Source organism: Capra hircus, chromosome 9 (genome assembly GCF_001704415.2).
Source record: "Capra hircus breed San Clemente chromosome 9, ASM170441v1, whole genome shotgun sequence".
Classification (NCBI taxonomy): Eukaryota; Metazoa; Chordata; class Mammalia; order Artiodactyla; family Bovidae; genus Capra; species Capra hircus.
Genome location: NC_030816.1, coordinates 37,151,846 through 37,161,407, shown reverse-complemented (window position 1 = coordinate 37,161,407; position 9,562 = coordinate 37,151,846). Strand labels below are relative to the sequence as shown.

General features: G+C 41.2%; 1 pseudogene across 1 annotated transcript; it reads right to left on the bottom strand.

Annotated features, from left to right (window-relative positions):
• Positions 211–3,091, bottom strand: LOC102185655 (annotated as a pseudogene). The gene has a single exon (XR_001296078.2). The product of XR_001296078.2 is annotated as an AP-2 complex subunit beta pseudogene (transcript).

Genomic DNA, 9,562 nt, shown 5'->3' with positions numbered 1-9,562 from the left:
CTGAAGCAGTGGTTACAGATGTTCACAGGAAGCTAAAACTATCCAACAGGCAGTGCCCCAGCGTTAGCGCAGGTTAAACTAGTCACTACCTTGGCGGGTGGCCTCAGTGTGTTCGGGTTCAGATTCTACATGGCAATAACAATTTCTTCCAGTTAAGAGTTCTTGGCCTGCACCGATCATAGGGTAGCCGGAGGGCACCGGACCAGTCTATTAGTTTTTCAAAATGCTGTTGTAGACCTGATAGATGTACTGGGAGACCTCGGGAGGTCTCCACTTCAGCAAGTGTGTAATTGGGGTTTCCTGGCTGGGTACGTAGCTCGGCCAAAATCCAAATGCCATTAGTGAGCTTCAGGGGTTGGTACAACATGTCCTGCCCTTCTACATTCCTCTTGGCAATAGTATAAACGTTGTTTCGCAACTTGCTGGGAACAGTGTCAACATTTAAATGGCATTTCTTAATCTGAAACTGAAGTTCATTTTCAATGGAATATCCTTCCATGTTGCAAGGAAGACCTGGCGCTCCATTTTGCCATCTTGTGCAAAAAGCACATTGAGTGGGATGAGGCAGCTGAAGTAGATGACATCAATATTGTTTTTCACAGCCACCTGCTGGTTGTTCAAAGGCTCCCTCTTCATGACTGGGCCCAAGGTGTTGAGAGGCAGGGAGACATCAATGCTCTGGTTTGGTGTCAGTGGTGTATGGATGGCCAGAGGAGTACTGGGGATGACACCAAAGCTATTCTCGTTAAACTGAATTGCAGACTCTGTCATGTGCTGCAGAGCTTTGTTGATGAAGTTCCATACAGATGTGCCCTTGGGGGTGAGTAAATGTTCCTGAAATCTCCAGGCCTTTAGCCTTTACCGCAGGCAGCCACGCAGCCTTAGGAGGCACATATCCACCAGGCGCCATGCCTATCCCTGTGGAAAGTTCAAATGGGTCATTCAGACCACTGCTGACCACAGCAGCAGTAGGGGAAGGAGCAAAGGTTGCAGGCACTGATGATGGGATGAAGGGCTGTCCCACCAGACTATCTAGTCCTCCTCCCAAGAGATCCACTGCTCCCATCTGCATGGATGATACCTGTGGCACATTGACTGGGGGACCAAGGTCAAGGTTTAAAAGATCCCCCAGAGGGTCACCCTGGGAGGGGATAACCTGAGGCTGTCCTGGGTTAGTGGCAGTGACGCCAACAGGGCTGTCACCCGCATCAGTGCTCCCGTGATGTATTGGTGTGTTTGCGATGGATTCCATGACTTCCTTCCACAAAAGCATTGGGCGGCTTATGGTACACTGCGGCCAAAGACAGTGTGGCAGATTAGCTCCTCCAATAGAGCTGGCTCAATAAGCTCTGTCTCCTCAGAAATCAGTGGCTTTTCAGACAAGACTACTTCTTTAGCGGTGACAGGATCAGTTGAGAGAAGGCACCAATAAATATAGCCCTGGTCTCGAAGGTCAGGATTATCAGAATCCTGTGTTGCCAAATTCAAGACCTGCTTACCAGCTCCTGTGTTTCTGATGGTTTCTTGAGAAACAGCTTCACTATGGCAGTGAGCAGAGGGAGCTGCACTTGGGTGCTTTCCTCATGAAAACCCTCCAGGAAGCTCTCTAGTAACTCATCTGCATTGTCAATTCTTTCAGCACATTCTCCCACAATCCAAATCATAGCTTCTCAAGCGTCTGGCTCATCCAGTGAATCTAAGATCTCACACAGTGTGGCAATGATACTTTCATATTTGTTGGGGGTATTTGTGGAAGATGTCCCTGATGCCAACAATCGCCTCTTGGACCACATGATTTACTTTGGTTTGGATGAGATCAAGCAACGTGCTCACACAGCGCTCTGCAGATTGCTCCACCTTGATGGCACATCATCCAATGGCTTGCACAGCTTTGCACACAAAATCAACATCCACCTCTGTGGCATATTCTATCAGTTCAGCCAGAACCTGAGTAATGTTGGCTTGGAATCACGATGTCCAATTTCTCTAGTTTCACGTAGATGGGATCATTGTACTTCACAAAGAAAACTTTTATTTCCTGCTTCAAGATTTCAGGCCTTTTCTGGACAATTACGTTGATGTTCCTCAGGCGTATTGCACCTCTGGCTCCCCAGACAGCCAAGTGACAAGTGGAGGGGCCAACTTCTTCAGCAGCGTATTGTAGTAGTCAGAGTCCTCGGGTAGCAACTCTAGAAATTTCATTAGGACTTTTACTGCTGAAAGCACCACTGCTGAGTTGGCATGAGATAACCAGGGAGTTACCCGCTCACAGATGTTCTGAGCCTCCCAGTCATCTTTAGGGTTGTAATTAGACAGGCAGTCCAAGATGAAAATCTGGACCCATTCAGTGCACTCATTCAGGGCTGTCAGTAGCTTATTAATGTTCTGTGGACATAGATCGAGTAAGTTGATGTTGAGGTGAGATTCACTGATTTCAGATAATGCTGCTATAGCATTAGCTACCACCATTGGATTTGAATCAGCTATGTGATCCCGCAGAGAATCCAGAAATTCCTGATCTTCCATCATCTGGGCATTGATATTATGGAGTTTTGCCACACAGACTGCTGCTGTCTTCTGGACGTAGGGATCATCATCCTTTAAGCACTTGCGGAGGGGCTTACAGAGATATTCTGTAGTCTTGTCCACCTGGATGCACCACATGGTTCTGACTACCAAGGCTTGAATCAGAGGATTTGGATCTTCACAGTCCTTCACAAAGCTGTTGACATTCATGATGGCCATATCTGGCTGACTCTTGGCGTAGTTCATAAAGTAGAGATACACAAGCTTCTTCAGTTCCAGGTTGTCTATCTGCATATAGTTCACGACATCTGGAAAGAGAGAGCTAACATCTTTCCCCACAGTCATAGCAGCAATCACTTTCTTCACAGCCTCCTTCCTCTTTTCTTTCTTTTCATTGTTGAGTTCAGCCTTTAATTCAAAGATTTCTCCCTCTCTATTGGTTGTGAAGTACTTGGAGTCAGTCATGGTTTTGGATCTTTAATGTGCACCATAGGCAAGGGCGGCGGTGGCAGCAGCAGCCAGAGAGCACTGCCCGAGCGGTGTTATAATGGTTTCCTACACATCACGACTCCTCCAGGTCTAAGCCCCTAAACTTTACTTATTAATAAGTCCCTATTTGCCTTCTCATGGCTGCTGAATTTCACCTCAGTGACTTGTATTATATGGCTCCCAGTTTCTAAATGATTAAAAACTATTTTCCACTGCTGATGCCAGCCTTATTTCAGAATGATTTCACAATCAGTATAAAAACATTTATTTAAAAATAAATGACCAATGAATTAAATTGATCAACTTTAATTACTTTCATGGGTTCCCCCGCCTTAAACATCAGATATCTAATATTTGGTATTAAAATTACTATTAAGTTCATTCAGAAACCATGTTGGTGCCAAAACCAAAAATGAGCAACCAGAAATACTCATTACTTTCTCCTCAGTTTTGAGAAAGATGGACGGAACACACACAGTAGAGCTGTTTTCCAAGCTTCATCACAATGCCGAGCACCAAAGAAGACACAGTGGTTCCAGGACACAACTCTCTTTTAGTTTATTTTGAGTGACTATGAGTTGTTGGTATCTTTTATATTCTTTAAGGGGCCTTGGCATATGCATTCATTTCAAACACTCACAGGGGCTTATGTCAAAAACTAACCATTAGCAATGAGGTCAGTGCAACAATTTATACTTTTTTCTCCCAAGTTTTTGAAGAATAATCATAGATTATCATGTATGCTGTTTTAGCAACTGTGAATCATTATGATCTAGAATGTTTTAACATGAAAAATCAGTTGACTTTTCCTTTCCTTAGGTGAACTTCATTACATTATATTTGCACATAGCTGGTTAGTTTATGATAAGTTTTTATCTGTTAAAGTGTTAGTAAAGCTTTTTTCAGTGGCATTTAGAGGGTATTTTTAGGAGCATGTTTAAAGACATCCATTTACATTTGACAAAGTGCTCAGAGACTTGAAGAAAGTAATGAGGGTAGAAAGACAGGTGACGAACTTGACAGTATTGACAATATTCTGCTCAATAATCTCTCAATCATGTTTTGAGTGCAGTTGCCAAGCCTTGACAAATACTCTTGAAGATAGCATATGGTAAAATTGTAACTTTTCACCTTGAAGAAGTTATAGTTTTCTGCTTAAAGAGGGTTGTAATGAGCTAATTAATTTTCTTTTCTTGGGAAACCAGTCAAACTAGCTAAACAACTAACTTGAAAATTAACCAAGCAGCCAGTCAACCAACCAAAAAGCAAACCCACCTGCTACACACCAGTAATTATTCCAAGCATTGGGGGAACAAAGATGGACAAGATGTCATCCCTGTCAACAAGGTGAGATATTTGCAATATTATGAAGAAAATAAATAAATAATTGCAATATAGCATGAAATGGAGGTACGATAAATGCATTTCCAGATAGAAGTAAAACATGTACATTCAGTATTCTTGAAGGAAGTCTACTTCAATAGGTATGTTCCTTTGAAGGACCAGGGTTTTGACAGGTTAGTAAGGCAGAGAACATAGCCTAACTTTCATTCTTTGAAAAACCAAAAGGTGCTTTTGTTTGGATTTCAAGAATGACAACCACAAGGACTCACTGTTGACCACCACCTTTAGTTTTTGGAATGAGAACTACATACTGTGTACTAACCAGTTATCCTGAGCATAATTGTACATAATAATCCATGTATAAGTTAGAAGAAGATAGATGTTAATATCTAACTCTATCCTCAAGAATTTGTGAAAAACTTTGATGTAGCAAATTTAGGTAAATTGACTGGTTTAATCCAGTTGATATTTCTCCTGTTGCCCCCGTTCAGTAACCCTCTGATATGTCTATAGTGCCTCTGAGATAGAAATGCTAGGATCTTGTTTTCAGTTTCAGCTAATTCACTTGCTAAAGTTTTACTAACTTCAGTGTTTGTAGGGATAAAAGCCTTCTAAAATGCTCTGAGAAGTACATGGTGCTTACAACTCAGGTAACTATATATCTTAGTTTGCCTGGGACAGTTTCATTGATGATTTTGTCTCAGTGTGATTATTAATAGTGTCTAATGCCAGCTCTGTGAGCCCCTGGGGCAGCCACCCATGTGTTCTACTTATTCTTTGGAGAAGGAATGGCAAGGTTATGGTTGATTCCCTTTGTCTTCAAAATTAGGTATAAACTGGAAACAAAGCAGACATGTGGTGGGTACCATGATACTTCCTATGGGGCACCATTACTACCTTCCTTGGGAGCAGTAGCTCAGAATTCTAAGGTTTTATCATTTATCATTTCATTTCCCCCTCAAATGAGCTTTACAAACACACACACACACACACACACACACACACACACACACACACACACACATTCTTTGAGAGCACAGAAGAAAGCATGGCAAACCTTGAGGGAGGGCTCTGATTAGACTTGGCAGTGCTGGTTAGTGGATTTGGAGGGTGAGTGGAGAAGAAGGTAGGGAAAAACTATCTCATGTATGCAAGGCAATCATTTGGGTGTGTCTTCTTAACACAAGTCACAACATAAATGTTACTGCTATGAATCATAAATGTGCAAACTTATAGCTAGTCAAAAATATACTAGCAGACATGCGCTCAATGGTAGTTAGCAGTCTGCATACCCAAAAGAATTCTTTGCAAAGGGGTCCAGCCCAGTAAGTCCAACAGCAGCAGGAACAAGTCTCTCCCTCCAGGCTTTGGGAGACAACTGGAGCTATCATTTTGCATGTACTCCACTGAGTAGCGCCTCTCCAAGCTCAGGTTGTTCACGATTCTGTTCTTAGGAAGAACAGAATTCTCAATTTCATTGCAGTAAGCTATAGTGAGTTCATTTCTCAGAGAATTTATGAAATATTTAAAGATCATATTTTTCTATTTCCAGCATTATATTTTCAACTTATTATTTTAGTAATTTATAAATGTCCTTCAATTTGGAATGTTGTTGTTGTTCAGTTGCTAAGTCGTGTCCTACTCGTTGCGACCCCATGATACAGATACTCAAAAAGTGGCTTAATTTATTCCACTTTTAGTAAAGAGTCACTTGAAAGCCAAAGCAGAGACTGAAGAAAACTCACTGGTTTACTATCTTCTCAATCCTGGCAGATTTCATCTCTTCTTATTTCAGAGGTACACTGTATCCTTGTATACTGAGCAAAAATAACTCTACTGTACAGTAAAAATGTCATAAGGTACTTGACAATTTCCAGATTACAAAACATGTTTATAGAAGAATTGATATTAAAGTTTAGAGGAGCATCTAAAACCAGTCTTAATAAATATAATCTTCAAAAAAATTATAGGAGCAGCGTGATAAGGAAGGCAGTTCTATACGTGAATCTAGGTATGAATTGGAATCAAGTCTAAGGATGTTTTTTACAAGTTGTGTGCTTTGTGGAAAGTCATTTAATGTTTCTGAGTCTCAACCTCACTGTGGATAAAATGGGGACAATAAAACTTGCCCTACCCACTTTACAAGGTAAATAAATATGATTAAATATAGGAAAGTATTTTATCAAGTGGAAATACTTCACTTCCTTCAGTCTATTTGGAAGTATTATACTCCTGGAAGAAATAAAATACATCTACTTTCAAGGCTGAGCTTCTTAGTCTGTCTCTCTTTCCTTTAACAACTTCACCCCCTTTTTGCAAACTAAAGCCAAATAAGTTCAGGTCAACAAGAATTTATCAAGAATCTGTTGGAATATAGCAATGAAGGTGAGGTGGCCAGGGCTTCTAGTCAATGGATGCTTCAAAAATGCTGGTCTTTGTCAATTCTACACCACTGGTTCTTACTCTTACCAGTGGCTGGAGTTGTTGGACCCAGAGATAAGTAAGACATTGCTCCTGCCATAAAGAGCTCACAACCCAGTGAAGGGGACAGACACACACCTAGACTAGTTTGAATATATTGCAGTAAAGAGACAGTCACGGAGGAAAATGGAGGCACTGAGCTAAGTCTGACTCTCATCTGGTAAGTTTAAAGAGATCCTTTAAGTGCAAAGGATATCACATGTGTCAGAAAGCCTCTGTAACAATCATTATGGCAGATTTTGCAGGACTTACAATTGGGACAGAAATTACAACTCCTTGCTTGTAGTGTAAAAATAACAAGAGCAAGTTTTGTTGTAGGACAGATTTGTGCCTAAAACGTGATGTCAATTACTTGTTATATTTCTGGGTTTCAGTTTCTTTACCTATGATCCACGGGTAATAATATCTACTGCAGACCACTGGAATGTAATGTCTATGAAGGAAGGGATTTGAGCCTCTTTTGTTCATTACTGAATCTCCATCACTCAGGAAATGGTAAGCACTTACTTGGCCCATAGTGAGGGCTCAATAAATAATTTTTGAAGTTGTTGAATAAATGAAGGAAGCTATTTGGCTTCCAGTGTTTGATTTTTAGCTAGTTTTATTTGAAAAGACACAATAAAGTTGAGATGTTGGAGAGGACCCAGTGCTTTATTGTATGCTTTTCAGTTCTAATTTCATCTGTCTTCCAAATGGGTATTTCAAAGGTACACAATATCCTTATGTATGGAGTAAAAATAGCTTCATTATATAGGAAAAAGGAGAAAGTTATGTGAGCAGACTATACTCCTAATGTTTCACCCATGTATATCCATGCCATCTGCCATGTTTCAGTGTCCATCCATAGTGAGAAGTTTGCAAGGATTTGAGCACTTAGGTCTGTCTATGAAGATGGTATCATCAAATACTCTTTTTCTGTTTTTCACTGTTTTGGAGTTTCTTTTTTCATGGGCATACCATTATTCTGAAAATTACTTTTTCCATTTAAAATTGTCCAAGAGAAAAATGTGAATGTGTTTGAAAAGATCACCTATCAGGCTGCCCCTTTTATATAATTTCTCACTTGATGGATTTATGTATTGCACATTTCACTGGGAAGCTGTCACACGAATTTTACCTTAGAGAGTTGATGGACCTCCCCAGATAGAAGGTTGTGTCTTGGAAAGGCAAAGGCCTTGCTGACACTTGAGTCTAGAACCAGAGGCAGTTCTCAGCACTGGCCACTTGGTGGCAGTGGCAACTAAGTGCCAACTGAAGAAGTCAGGGTACACAGAAATGTGGGATCCCTAAATCTCTATGCATTCAAGCTTTAGGACCTGCAAGAGGTCAACCCCAAGGTTTAGAAGAAATTTTGCTAATTGAAAAAGAGGCTATAGTAAAAATTTTAATTTCTAACTCTAGTTCATGACATTGATATAGACCTATAGTTAGACAACACCTGGAAGGGTCAATAATGAATATTTCCACAGTGCCCTTTAATAAGCTTTACCTTCACTCCACATTGGTCACATGCTTTCCGGGCCTTATCCCAGAACTAATTATCACCCTGAAGTCTGCACTTCTGAAATCTGAAACTCTTCACTGTTTTTCACTTTTCACTGTTAGTGCAAAGGCTGTATTCTCTCCAAGACCGCAGACTCTTGAGTTCTTCTCTTTAATCCTTGATTCAGCCCAGGCTCCAGGGTCCATCCTGCAACCCCTTCCTACAGTAACCTCTTTGTCCTTCTTTGATCCCCTTGTGAGAATGCAGACCCACCCTCCTCCCAATCCCTCTCCTCTTCTATATTCTCTAGCATCCCATGGCAAGGGTAGCCAGAGGACTAAGTTCTCACCAGTGAATGTGAGTGAAAGGGATATTTGCAGATGTCACCTTTTTAAAAAGAAAATTCCTTGCTCTAGACTTCCTCTCCTCCCTTTCCGATGAGTTAGAATACTGATGAGCCAGGTAACTGACTTAGACTGCACAGATGAGGACAGGATGGGGGGAACCTATGCCCAACCTAAACTCATGGGCCAGAGCCTCTCGGACCTGTGATTATGAGGTATGTCACACTAAAGGTTGACATTCGCCATCTACCTCTAGAAGAAGTAACTCACAAGCTGCTGCCATTGCTGGCCTTCAACACATCCTGAAAGGAATTCAGAGTAGAGACCAGGAGTGAGGCATTCTGTGTTCTGGGAAAAACTGGCAGAACAGACCTTCAGACTGTTAGATATTTTCAGAGGAAGATTTTATGAGTCGAATTTTTGCATCTCCTCTTATCTAGAAAAGCACTAAAACCTTTCACGTGATGTTTGCTCTTGATGACTAGCAGCAACCTTCATGAGACTAGCAGTTATCTTCTGAAAGAATGTGTTCTTGATTGCGTGTACTCCCCCCTCACCACAATCTCATATATACTGACCTTCCCCCCCTACCTTTTTGGGGCCGTTTCTCAGAGCTATCTGAAATGCTGCCTCCCAGGCTATAGTTCTCATTTTGCCCCAAATAAAATTTGACTCACAACTCTCACATTGTGCATTTTTTTCAGTAGACAGCTGCAAAAGAAATAAATTTGTATTTTATGTGAGCCATTGTGTGTTGGGGTCTTTTTGTCATAGCTGCTTAATCTTTACCTTGAACAATACAGGACCCACTTGAAGGAACCCCATGCTGAGATCAATCCAGCTCTCTACTTGCCCCATGTTTAGAGTCTGAGCATTTCCTGGGATGAGCAGCCTA